Source organism: Bombina bombina, chromosome 2, assembly GCF_027579735.1.
Source record: "Bombina bombina isolate aBomBom1 chromosome 2, aBomBom1.pri, whole genome shotgun sequence".
Lineage (NCBI taxonomy): Eukaryota > Metazoa > Chordata > Amphibia > Anura > Bombinatoridae > Bombina > Bombina bombina.
In genome coordinates, this window is record NC_069500.1 from 566,611,139 (window position 1) to 566,624,896 (window position 13,758).

General features: G+C 37.3%; 1 protein-coding gene across 2 annotated transcripts in view; it reads left to right on the plus strand.

The window, feature by feature from the left end:
- Positions 1-1,088: 1,088 nt before the first annotated feature.
- The window catches only part of AGTPBP1 (ATP/GTP binding carboxypeptidase 1), a 362,468-nt gene continuing 349,798 nt past the window's right edge, over positions 1,089-13,758 (plus strand). The window contains exon 1 of one of the 2 annotated variants that reach the window (XM_053702435.1): positions 1,089-1,289. The gene's annotated coding sequence lies outside the window, so the exon portion shown is untranslated. The remainder of the gene's footprint in view (positions 1,290-13,758) is intronic. The other variant, XM_053702434.1, reaches the window with a different exon arrangement.

The window sequence follows — 13,758 nt, forward strand, 5'->3', positions numbered from 1 at the left end:
ATTTAGCTCTCTAAAAAACCGTGACAATTATAAAACATGATGGTACGTTAAAATAATTAATAACATTTTTAGGGCATTGTGGTAGTATCTAAGGATTAGCACTGTGTTAGCTGGGGGGATCTAAATGAGCCCCTGCCTGTTGTGATATTATATATAATATTATTCACATAAATAGTTATGAAACTATAAAGAGGACTGGCTAATGGTCCTAATTTACTAATGTGTTTTTAAGTCTCAGCTTGTGATGGAATACTGGATTGTAATACATGGAAGTTAAGGGTCATTATAGTAAAAAAATGGCATGCTCTAATTTGTTAAAAACAAAAATACAATATATGCACCAATCAGCAAGTGCTACCCAGGGTTCTGAACCAAAAATGGGCTGGCTCCTAAGCTTACCTTCCTGCTTTTCAAATAAAGATACCAAAAGAACAAAGAAAATTTGATAAGAGGAGTAAATTAGAAAGCTGCTTAAAATTGAATGCTCTATCTGAATCATGAAAGAAAAAAAAAATGGGTTTCATATCCCTTTAATTTCCCTAGGAAAGGCGGTTGGCAACAGGGTGGGAGATAAAAGGATCATCTAGCCTTCAAAGCCAGTTGGTGGTAACTACACCCTAGTAGTTACTATGACAACGAACAGCAGCTGTCTGTAAGGTGAAAGCTGTTCAAATAACACAGACTGTCAGTCTATATTAGAGATTGTCTGAATTAGTGTAGAGGACCACCGGGTGGCTATAGGAAGAGGCCTGTGCCTGGCTAAAATGTGAATAAATATGTGGGCAGCAGGTTACAGAACAGCAGCTGTGCACAATAAAAAAACAATTGTGCGGATTGATACAAATGTGTCAGTGACAGTGTGAACCTAAGCCCTGAAATGTGCAAACACATGATGGGGGCCTAGGGCAATACTGGGCTGAAATCTGTCTCTTATCAGGGCAGACTCGGGGATAAGCAGAATCAGGTCAGGCGTATGTCTGGTAATATTACAGATCCGGTGGCACAGAGGAGGAGCACAGTACCGATCTTAGGGAGGGGAGTGTGTCAAGTTACAGTGCAAAGAGACCGAAGGGGGGAGGAGGAGACTCACAGACAAGTTAAGGGTAGCAGTTACTCTGAGTGAGATTATGCTGCTACTCTAACTGGTCCCTTCCTGGTCACTGATTTATGCAGAGCACCGGGTGACAGTGAGTACAACAAATCGTGTATCACACAACCAGGACTGTGTTACTGCCGTGGTGGATGTGATTAAGGCAGGAGCTACGGGCGGAGGAGCCGTGACAGATCAGGTGATGGGCCGCCGCCTGCTTGCAGTGCGATATGATAGTACAGCTAGCTAGAATATGCGGCAGCGTAACCATGCAATGTCTGGGTGGGGGAGGAGAATGGGCTGCAGAGACTGCACCGCTCACACCCTGCACCTGCCCGCTTGTGCAGAGATGGGAGAGCCGTTCTGGGTTGTCATAGAGACAAACCTGCATCAGACTCAGAAGAGGGTGGCATGTAATGTTACGCATTGGCTAGGGTGTAAGTGTGTGTTGTTGTACATATGGGATTGGGCTAGGGTGGCATGTAATATTATAGAGGAAAATGGAATGCTGTCAGAAACAGCATAAGAAACCCTTGTGATCATACGACTTGTGGAGGAGGGGATGTATGTTGTCATAGTGACAGGACAAGCGTCTCTTAACAGGAGCTGTAGCGTCTGATAGATTTAAAATATATGGTTTTATAGAACAGACTGAGGGGTGAATATATAGTGTAGTTATTACAGTAGAAGGCAGAATAGCAGATACCACGGCGCAATGTTGAAGACAAGACTACATTAAAATGGTAACAGGATAGAGGGCAGAATATGTGATGTCATGATCAGAGTAAAAGTCAAAATTTATAGGCAATGGTCACAGGGATGAAAGCAGATTATGTAATGTTACAGGCATAGGTAAATGGAACAGAATATATAGCAGGGTCCACAGTGCAGGGTGTTTCTGCAACTAGCTATTATATATATATATATCTGATGTAAAAAATTGTGTGTGTTAGGGGAGGGGGTGTTCTTGAGTGGAATAGTAGCTTTTCTTAATTGACTAGTAAATTATAGTGATATTTGTAACCACCCATGTATATAATAGCTTGATATAGTTATGTATACAAATCCAGTTTGTTGTACTGACCTTGCAAAGTATAGATGTATATGTTTGTTTCAATTCATGTGGTGTTTTAAATGTATGCATTTGTCTATGAGTGGAAAAACTTATAATGTATACTGTGTAGACAGTGGTTGAAATATGGAGGACAGTCTAGCTAGTGAAAATTAATCTTTTATGATTCAGATAGAGCATACAATTTTACACAACTTTCCAATTTACTTTTATAGTCAAATTTGCTTTCTTGGTATTCTTTGTTGACAGCTAAACCTAAGTAGGCTCATATGCTAATTTCTAAGCCCCTGAAGGCCACCTCTTATCTCAGTGCATTTTGTCAGTTTTTCACAGCTAGACAGCGCTAGTTCATGTGTACCATATAGATAACATAGTGCTCACTCAACTGAAGTTATTTGTGTCTGTCAAACTAACTGAAATAAGGGGGCAGTCTGCAGAGGCTTAGATACAAGGTGATCACAGGGGTAAAAAGTATATTTATATAAGAGTGTTGGTTAGGCAAAATTGGGGAATGGGAAATAAAGGGATTATCTATCTTTAAAAATATAATTTAAATATGTATATACTGCGTGCTTTTTCACATGCTCACTAGGAGCTGGAGCCTGAAAAAGTACACATATAAAAATAATGTGCACGTTTTGATATTGGAAGTATATTGATATGTTTTGTTTTTAATTTAAAGGGACAGTCAACACCAAAATTGTTATTGTTTAAAAAGATAGACAACACCTTTACTACCCATTCCCCAGCTTTGCACAACCAACATTGTTATATTAACATACTTTATAACATTTAATCCTCTAAATTTCTGCCTGTTTCTAAACCACTACAGACAGCCTCTTATCAAATGCTTTTTTATTAGCTTTTCACAAAAGGAGACTTCATGTGGGCCATATAGATAACATTGTGCTCTCTCCAGTGGAGTTGTGCATGACTGCACAAATTGGCTAAAATGCAAGTCAATAGGTAATAAATAAATAACCATGTGATCAGGGGGCTGTTAACGGAGGCTTAGATAGAAGGTAATTACAGAGGTTAAAAGTATATTACTATAACCATGTTGGCTGTTCAAAACTGGGTAATGGGTAATAAAGGGATTATCTATCTTTTTAAATAATACCAATTTTGTGGGAATTATCAGAATTATGAAATTTTAATTCTGACTTCAGTGGCTATTTTAAAAATACTGTCTTGCAGATCACTGAATTCCAGCAAACATTAGTTATAATATAGCCTCAAGTTAAAGTGATGGTAAATTCTAGCATTTCAAAAGCGCTAGGATTTATCATCACTAAAAAAGAAGGCGAACTTAATTCATCAGTTTAAAAAAAAATGATGAATAGATACCTTTATTTTGCTGCGTCTTCAGTTCTAACCTAAGCGCCTCCGACTGCCCACTGCTCAGTTTTTTCAATGACATGGTTAGAACTGAAGCCGTGGCTTAGCCTGTCAGTGCTGCGCCTGTGACACTAATTCAGGAATTGCTGCGTTTCCCTTGTTTCCCATTTTTAATTATGTGGATCTAATAAAGGACTGTTTTTACAGAAGAGTCGGCTTTAACTCTTTCTTCAAGTCTGATTTAACATAAGAACATAACAAAATGTACAGCATGACACAGACTTTCCCAGTTTCCATGCTTAAATGACACAGGCAATTTTGGCATCTTTGCTCACCATAATTATACGCTCTCTAGTTGAAGTGAATGTAAATTTTGATGAACCAGTGCCCGGTTTTTAATAATCCTATTAAAAACAGGGGCACTTTCATTTATCAAACTTTAAGTTTCACAAATACTTACCTTTTCTTTGTGAAAGCCGCTCCAGCGCTTCCCCCGCCCGTCGTAAGCTTCTTTCTACATCAGAAATGGCGATCCCGGCCTTCCTCCAATCACAGCGTTGCTTTACGCAATGATTCCCCCTGGGGGGGGAAGCCGTGATTGGAGGATGTTGGAATCGTCATTGCTGACGTATAAAGAGGCTTGCGACGGGCTGGAGAAGCGCTGGAGCGGCTTTCAAGAATAAAAGGTAAGTATTTTAACAAAACCAGTGAAATGTAAAGTTTGATGAATGAAAGTGCCCCTGTTTTTAATAGGATTTTTAAAAACCGGGCACTCATTCCGCAAACTTTACATAGGGCTTTCTTGTGATACCTTATATGGGTACAGAAAAATAACAATACATCAGAATTTAATACTGAAAATGGAGATAATGGAACAAAAAGCATTTTTGAAAGTTTTATAATCATTTCTACAAACTCTAGTGTAGCTAAGGAAACATATCTCAAAATATCTGAATTTAAGAATACCTTATATGTCTAGGTTCCCATGTAATTTTTAAGAAATATAAGCCAAAAAATACATGGATGGAATTATTGGTTGAACAACAAAATTTGCTGTGCTTAGACTGCTTAATAGCTGTCATCCAATCCAAAACCGCTACACAAAAGTATATATTTATAGAAACTAGACAACCCAGATTATTTACATAGAGGCATTAGGACAATTTATATTTTACTTTTTTATCGCCAAGTGCCTAAAAATTTAGAGATTTAAAAAACAAACAAAAAACTCAACAAAACATTGTATTCAAATACAATTATTTAAAACATAGTCTTTATTAAAATACATGTATAAAGAAATAAAATATACGTTATTGTTTTTTAATTGTTTATGTGACATAGGTGCTTACAGGGAGATAAGAGGAAGGGCCAAGAAAAGCCATTATTTACAAACAATGGCTTGTCATTTATTACATGTGATTGATGTTACTGGCTGTCACAGTAATCACATGACCATGAGGCACTTTATTGCTCACTGAGACCGATACCACCATGCAATTTAAAGGGGCAGTCAACACCAGAATTTTTGTTGTTTTAAAAGATAGATAATCCCTATTTTACCAATTCCCCAGTTTTACATAACCAACACTGTTATATTAATATACTTTTTAGCTCTGTGATTAACTTGTATCTAAGCATCTTCTGACAGCCCCCTGATCACATGACATTTTATTTATTATCTATTGACTTTCATTTTAGACAATTAGTGCAGTGTCTGCCACAATTTACGGGTGTGATCACAATGTTATCTATATGGTTTACATGAACTAGCTCTCCCCTGTTGTGAAAAGCAAATAAAAAAGCATGTGATAAGAGGTGGCCTTAGAAATTATCATATGAGCCTTCCTAGGTTTAGCTTTCAACTAAGAATACCAAGAGAAAGAAGAAAGAAAGCAAAATTGGTGATAAAAGTAAATTGGAAAGTTGTTTAAAATTACATAGTACTAGGGTTGCACCGATACCATTTTTTTTAAGACCGAGTACAAGTACCGATACTTGTTTTCAAATACTCGCCGATACCAATTACCGATACTTTTTTTTTAATGTCATGTGACAGTTTACCAAGCACAATACAGACTAATTATTTAAAATTCCTTCTTTATAATTATGAAGGACTGTAGCTCAAAAGACATTATGAAATAATAAAACAGGTTTTATTTGTCACAAAGTTCACAAAGATGTGCCATACAGTAAAAAATAGAACAGAATACTGTTTAATCATGGTGAACAACACTATGGGCTAGGTTACATTTGACTGGTAAGCTTTACCAATGCTCTCATTACACGTCCTACTCCATTAAAGGCTATGGAGTTGGAAATGTGAACAGAGCATTGGTAAAGCTTACCAATCAAATGTAATCTAAATCTAGTCCTATAATTGCAGGATGAGTGTTCATTGGGATTAACTTAATTTTTCCTATGAGTACTCTTCCTGCAATTATATAAGCTAAGATGTTCCTCAGAGTACAGTATGTTTTGAACATAATTGTGCAAGATGAGAACTAGCAGTATAAAAGGCAATCTAGCAATTACAATAATTTTTCAAAAGTTTGTGGCAAGTTATTTTTAAGGAACAGAACAGAAGCATCTCTGCATGTTCAGCTATAAGTCTGTTTTTGCTATCAGTAAGGAGGTTCAACTCTAAGTCACTTTCCACACTACTGCATGGGGCAGAAAGATATTTTTGGGCCATTTTAGCCAGAGCTGGAAATCTCAGTTTATTAACTGCCCAGTACTTCAGGGGTTTGTCTGAATGCAGTACAGTGATCTCTCCTACAGTATTACAAATAAGAGCAATTTGTATTGGCAGAACAGTAGTAAACCATTTTTAGTTTAGTCTCCACTCCAGCTTTAAATGAAATGGGAACATGCAGTTTGAAAAAAACACCACAAGATAGCATATGAGTAGTAAGTGGAGGTATCTGTTTAAGTATCGGTGCATTTGCACGAGTACAAGTACTCATGCAAGTACTTGGTATCGGTACCAATACCCATACTAGTATCGGTATCGGTGCAACCCTATTACATACCCTATTTGTAACATGAAAGTTTTATTTTTGGACTTGACTGTCCCTTTAAGTATACAATCACTGTGACTGGCTGTCACAGTGATTGCATACACAGTAACTTGACTGTTACTGCACTGTTGCTGGATAGCCTTACATGCTGGCATCCAGAAACAGCACAAGAGACATGCTGATTTCATGTGTGTCATTTTATGGAGGTGTCCCTTATCTCAGCACTAACAGGCATTTGATCACAGGGAAACCCTGACCTATCGCTAGCCTGAGGTGGCCTCCATACTGATTTGCATTACCTCACTCAGAGCACAGGACACAGCCTTAAGTGCCAAATGACATGCACTGTACCCTGTATTACGCATATTGTTAAGGGGTTAACATTCATAATCACATTTACCAAAGTTTGGAATATGCACAAGCAGAACACAATGCCAAACTTCCCAAAAAGTATTAAATCTCACAGAAGTGTGGATACTCTTGTTTTAAAGACTACACTAAATTGTTGGAATTCTATTTATTTTTGCTTCGGTAATTATGTATTATTATCAAACAGAATCTGTCTCCATGCTATAGTCCAGCTTATTTTGCTTCAAAGTATGATATGGCTTTTTTAATTCCATAAATGTTCAAGATGGTTTTTGATTTTACTTCTCACTTCTTTAGATCCTATCATGTATTTTTAATTTGGAGAGCTAAGGTACCTTCTGGAAAATCTCTTTATTTGTAGCACGCCTAATGTTACACTGTATCCTTGTATCTATCTCAGTTCCCTATCTTCTTTCTCACATTTATTTTTAATTATTTTGTTATTAGAAAATGCATCTCATCTTAATGGCTCAGTGATTGTACATGCGGCTAAGTGGGGGCTTGAATTGCCTTTTGAAAACTCAGTAGCCTCATGGCTAATGCTAATTTTTATGCTAGCTCCTTAGGTTTTTAATTATTCTGCATGCATTCCTATATAAAATCATTCTCTGGCTTGGAAACAAAAATGGTGTCTTCTCAGTTTCTGGTTGTCTCTTAAAGGGACACTGAACCCACATTTTTTTCTTTTGTGGTTCAGACAGAGCATGCAATTTTAAGTAACTTTCTAATTTACTCCTATTTGCAATTTTCTTCATTCTCTTTCTATCTTTATTTAAAAAAGAAGGTATCAAAGCTTTTTCTTGGTTCAGAACTCTGGACAGCACTTTTTTATTGGTGGATGAATTTATCCACCAAACAGCAAGGACACCCCAGGTTGTTCACCAAAAATGGGCCGGCATCTAAACTTACATTCTTGCATTTCAAATAAAGATACTAAGAAAATAAAGAAAATTTGATAATAGGAGTAAATTAGAATGTTGCTTAAAATTTCATGCTCTATCTGAATCACAAAAGAAAAAAATTTGGGTTCAGTGTCCCTTTAAGGGTTAAACCTTCAAAAAAATGACAGGTTGCCTATCCCTCTTTTTGAGTAGAGATGGATACTAAACTCTAAATGAGGTTTCTTTGGTTATATTTAGAGATTTTGTCAAGTTCTAATCACAGAAGTAGATAGTCCATATTGGTAGTTTGGCATTCAGTTCTATTACCTAATTATAAAAAAGGGACAGGATTTAAATTAACATGATTTACTAAATATTTTACCTTAAAATGGTTCTCATGCGTAAAAATTGTACATACATTATATAATCTGTGTATAGGTCTATGAGCTGGCTGTCTAGAAAGTCAGACCTGTGGGGTGCGTATTAGACTATGTTGCGTGAGTGTATGTGCCCATTGTCAGTTCATTGATGCTTAGCTCTATTTTTGACATGTTTCTGCAAAGGAACCTTTGGGCTGTCCATGAAAATATAATAACTTCAGAGCAGAACTCACAGGTAAAAAAACTCCCTGTTCTGCTATGGGGCTACTAATGTGAGTTATTAAAGTTACAAACTCTGGCTAAAGGGGTTTCCAATCACACGTTTTATTCATCTAGAATCTTAAACAATTCTTTCACATTTGAAATGTAGTATTAGAAGTGACCCGCAACGCAAACGCGACCGAGTTCACTTTGCGCTTTTGAGAGCGAGCTTCCATAGGCTCCAAACACCCCACACCCGCTCACTTTAACCCCTTATAACTGCTTTGTGCAGTTATTTATTAATTAAATAAAGATGCTTCTATTTTAATTTATTATTAAAGAACACTACACTTAAAGGGATACTTAACCCAAAGTTTTTCTTCCTTGATTCAGATAGAGCATGCAATTTTAAGCAACTTTCTAATTTACTTCTATTATCAATTTTCTTCGTTCTCTTGCTATCTTTATTTGAAAAAGAAGGCATCTAAGCTAAGGAGCAAGCAAATTTTTGGTTCAGACCATGGACAGCACTTGTTTATTGGTGCTGTCCAATCATCAAGGACAACACTGGTTGTTCACCAAAAAAGGGCCGGCATCTAAACTTACATTCTTGCTTTTCAAATAAACATACAAAGAGAATGAAGACAATTTGATAATAGGAGTAAATTAGAAAGTTGCTTAAAATTGCATGCTCTATCTGAATCACAAAAGAAAAAATTTGGGTTGAGTGTCCCTTTAATTTTGGGGGCACATTTTTAAAATTAGAGAAATGATCTCGGTTTAATTTTTGGAGCGCCAATTTCTACAGCGAGCTTGCGGTAGCAATAACTAGCCACTTGCAATGGCTGGTTATTTACCAACAAAATGGATTTCCAGCCTCCAGGGTATAATAAAAAGACCTTTATTTTTCTTTCACAGGGTCCATAAACAAACGACAACGTTTCAAACCACTTACTGGTTCTTAATCATGTCTACTTGATCAGTATACAGGTGTGTCTTTTATACCTGTTTGCACAATATTGTCATCTAGTGGCCATTATTAAAATAACATGTGTTTCATACAATAAAATACATTTATTTCTCTGTCACTATCTATTTAGTATGTCACACATGTATCATTAAAACAATACTTAAAGGGACATTAAACACTTTGAGATGGTAATATAAAATGATAAATTGTATATATAAAACAACTCTGCAATATACTTTCATTATTTATTTTGTCCTCTTTGCCTGTAATTCCATTCTGAAATTGTGAGCTTTTCAGTTCCTGTTAGAAATGGAAGTGCAGAACACTGTTAAATCCAGCACAACCATTGGCTGCGCACTCTAGTGAACTATTTAAAATGGTCCCTAATTGGCCACAGCAGAGAAGGTAACACAAGTTACAACATGGCAGCTCCCAGTGTTTTATAGACACTAAAACTTTACACTTATTTTGTCACTTTTTAAACAACTAATGAAACTTTAAAAAATACATCTACATGTTAGTCATGGACTAATCTTTTCTTTGAATGCATCATTCTATCTAGCATGTATTTAGTGTTTAATGTCCCTTTAAACTACACAAACCTATATACATCCTACTAATCAGAATCATATGTACAACAGATATAGCCAATTGAATCTTACAGGTATTTCATTATTTATAAGAACAAAGACCAATCGAAATCTTTATTGAGTCCATTGGGTTCTAAGGTATTCAATTTATTAATCCAGAACATCTCTTTTTTTCAACATATGTTCCCTGTCATACTAGTGGCCTCTCCTGCTGTGATTTTAAGAAAATCTTTGTTACCTGTAACTTTGGCATATATCTGCTGTGCTGATTCCTCATCATAAGCAAAAGTTTTGGGAACCACTTCAGTGTTACCTTCGGCCATTTAGGCTAGTAGTTGCAATGTTCCAATATAGATGCACGTATTCCCCAAGCTTCAAAACACTTTAAATTTATAGGTATGGGAAACAGCACCTGTGTTTTTTTGTGTGTCCTGTGGCAAGGAATAGGACTAGCCAAGTCCCAGTGTACTCTTGAACAAAATGGATTTCCAGCCTCCAGGGTATAATAAAAAGACCTTTATTTTTCTTTCACATGGTCCATAAACAAACGACAACGTTTCAAACCACTTACTGGTTCTTAATCATGTCTACCTGATCAGTATACAGGTGTGTCTTTTATACCTGTTTGCACAATATTGTCATCTAGTGGCCATTATTAAAATAACATGTGTTTCAAACAATCAATGGGCACCTGCTTTGCAGCTATACTGCATATTTGACTGTTCATTTCAAACAGCACTTTGCTGTGGATGCGCTGTTAAGGAAAACTTACACAGTGCAACCAGAGCACAGCACTGTTTGAAGACAACAGCCTGATGTGAAGCAGTGCTGCAAAGTTAAGTATATTGCAAACATGCTTCTCTTACATTGAAATGCACCCATGCACATTTCATTTTTGACCTTTCTATTAAGTTAAAAGGACAGTCTACTCCAAAATTTGTATTGTTTAAAAGATAGATAATCCCTTTATTACCCATTCCCCAGTTTTGCATAACCAACACTGTTATATTAATATACATATTACTTCTGTGATTACCTTGTATCTAAGCCTCTGCAGACTGCCCCCTTACCTCAGTGCATTTGACAGACAGGCAGTTTAGCCAATCAGTGCAGAATCCTAAATTATTCCACAGGAGTGAGCAAAATGTTATCTATATGACACACATGAACTAGTACTGTCTAACTGTGGCAAAACTTTCAAAATGCTCTGAGCTAAGATGTGGTTTTCAATGGTTTTAGAAATCAGTTTGAGCCTAGCTAAGTTTATTTTTTTCAAAAATACCACCAAGGGAACAAAGCAAATTTGATGATAAAAGTAAATATGAAAGTTTAACCCCTTAATGACCAAGGACGTACGCCACACGTCCTCTAAAAAAATACACTTAATGACCGAGGACGTGTGGCGTACGTCCTTGGTCTGGAAAGCAGCTGGAAGCGATCCTGCTCGCTTCCAGCTGCTTTTCGGTTATTGCAGTGATGCCTCGATATGGAGGCATCCTGCAATAACCCCCCTTGGCCATCCGATGCAGAGAGAGCCACTCTGTGGCCCTCTCTGCACCGGACATCGATGGCCGGTAGCGTTGGTGGGTGGGAGCCGACTTGGGAGGCGGGTGGGCGGCCATCGGTGAGATCTGGAAGGTGGAGGGGGGCGGGATCGGGGGCGGATCCTTCGGGGGCGCGCACGGGCGCGCGCGCGTGCACGGGGGGGTGGCGGGCGGGCGCGTGCACGGGGCGGGAGCGGGTGGGAACCGCTACACTACAGAAAATTTTTTAGAAGTATATTGTCAAATAAAATGAAATACTTTTTTTTACCAAAGCATCTAAGGGATCTGGAGGGGTGGGGGGTTGGTATTGGGGGGGGGGAAGCTACACTACAGAAAAGGGACATTTTTTAATTAAAAAAAATGCATATTATTCACTAAAATGGGTACTGGCAGACAGCTGCCAGTACCCAAGATGGCGCACATTAAGTCAGAGGGGGAGGGTTAGAGAGCTGTTTGGTGGGGGATCAGTGAGGTTGGGGGCTAAGGGGGATCCTACACAGAAGCATATGTAAATATGCAAAAAAAAAATGCACAAAAAAGCCAAAATTTTCCTTTTATTTTAGTACTGGCAGAGTTTCTGCCAGTACTTAAGATGGCGGGGACATTTGTGGGGTAGGGGAGGGAAGAGAGATGTTTGGGAGGGATCAGGGGGTCTGATGATTCAGGTGGGAGGCTGATCTTTACACTAAAGCTAAAATTAACCCTGCAAGCTCCCTACAAGCTACCTAATTAACCCCTTCACTGCTAGCCATAATACACGTGTGATGCGCAGCGCCATTTAGCAGCATTCTAATTACCAAAAAGCAACGCCAAAGTCATATATGTCTGCTATTTCTGAACAAAGGGGATCCCAGAGAAGCATTTACAACCATTTGTGCCATAATTGCACAAGCTGTTTGTAAATGATTTCAGTGAGAAACCTAAAATTGTGAAAAATTTAACGTTTTTTTTAATTTGATCGCATTTGGCGGTGAAATGGTGGCATGAAATATACCAAAATGGGCCTAGATCAATACTTGGGGTTGTCTACAACACTACACTAAAGCTAAAATTAACCCTAGAAGCTCCCTACATGCTCCCTAATTAACCCCTTCACTGCTGGGCATAATACACGTGTGGTGCGCAGTGGCATTTAGCAGCCTTCTAATTACCAAAAAGCAATGCCAAAGCCATATATGTCTAATATTTCTGAACAAAGGGGATCCCAGAGAAGAATTTACAACCATTTATGCCATAATTGCACAAGCAGTTTGTAAATAATTTCAGTGAGAAACTGAAAGTTTGTGAAAAAAATTGTGAAAAAGTGAACGATTTTTTGTATTTGATCGCATTTGGCGGTGAAATGGTGGCATGAAATATACCAAAATGGGCCTAGATCAATACTTTGGGTTGTCTTCTAAAAAAAAATATATACATGTCAATGGATATTCAGGGATTCCTGAAAGATATCAGTGTCCCAATGTAACTAGCGCTAATTTTGAAAAAAAATGGTTTGAAAATAGCAAAGTGCTACTTGTATTTATGGCCCTATAAGTTACAAAAAAAGCAAAGAACATGTTAACATTTGGTATTTCTAAACTCAGGACAAAATTTAGAAACTATTTAGCATGGGTGTTTTTTGGTGGTTGTAGATATGTAACAGATTTTGGGGTTCAAAGTTAGAAAAAGTGTGTTTTTTTCCATTTTTCCTCATATTTTATAATTTTTTTTATAGTAAATGATAAGATATGATGAAAATAATGGTATTTTTAGAAAGTCCATTTAATGGCGAGAAAAACGGTATATAATATGTGTGGGTACAGTAAATGAGGAAGAGGAAAATTTCAGCTAAACACAAACACCGCAGAAATTTAAAAATAGCCTTGGTCCCAAACGGACAGAAAATGGAAAAGTGCTCTGGTCACTAAGGGGTTAAATTTGCATGCCCTATCTGAATCATGAAAGTTTAATTTTAACTAGACTGTCCCTTTAAACATACATTTGGAAAAGGAAATAAAATATCACACTCAGTCCCACAACTAGTGGATAGCTCTTAAAGAGAATTCAGTCACGTTTAACCAAGATAACATTTTTATCTGTGCACCATCCCCAAACTTATATAATAAAATATATTTGCATATAGAATAAATGTTTAAAAATATATTAAACTGTCATTTAATTAGGAATATTTACATTGTTTTTAAGGTCTCCTTGAAAAGGTTTTTCAGTATTTGTGTCTATGGGATAAATTTATCAAGCTCCATTCAGAGCTTGATGCCCCTTGAAGACCGCTGCTCCATAACCTGTCGCCTGCTCTGAGGCGGCGG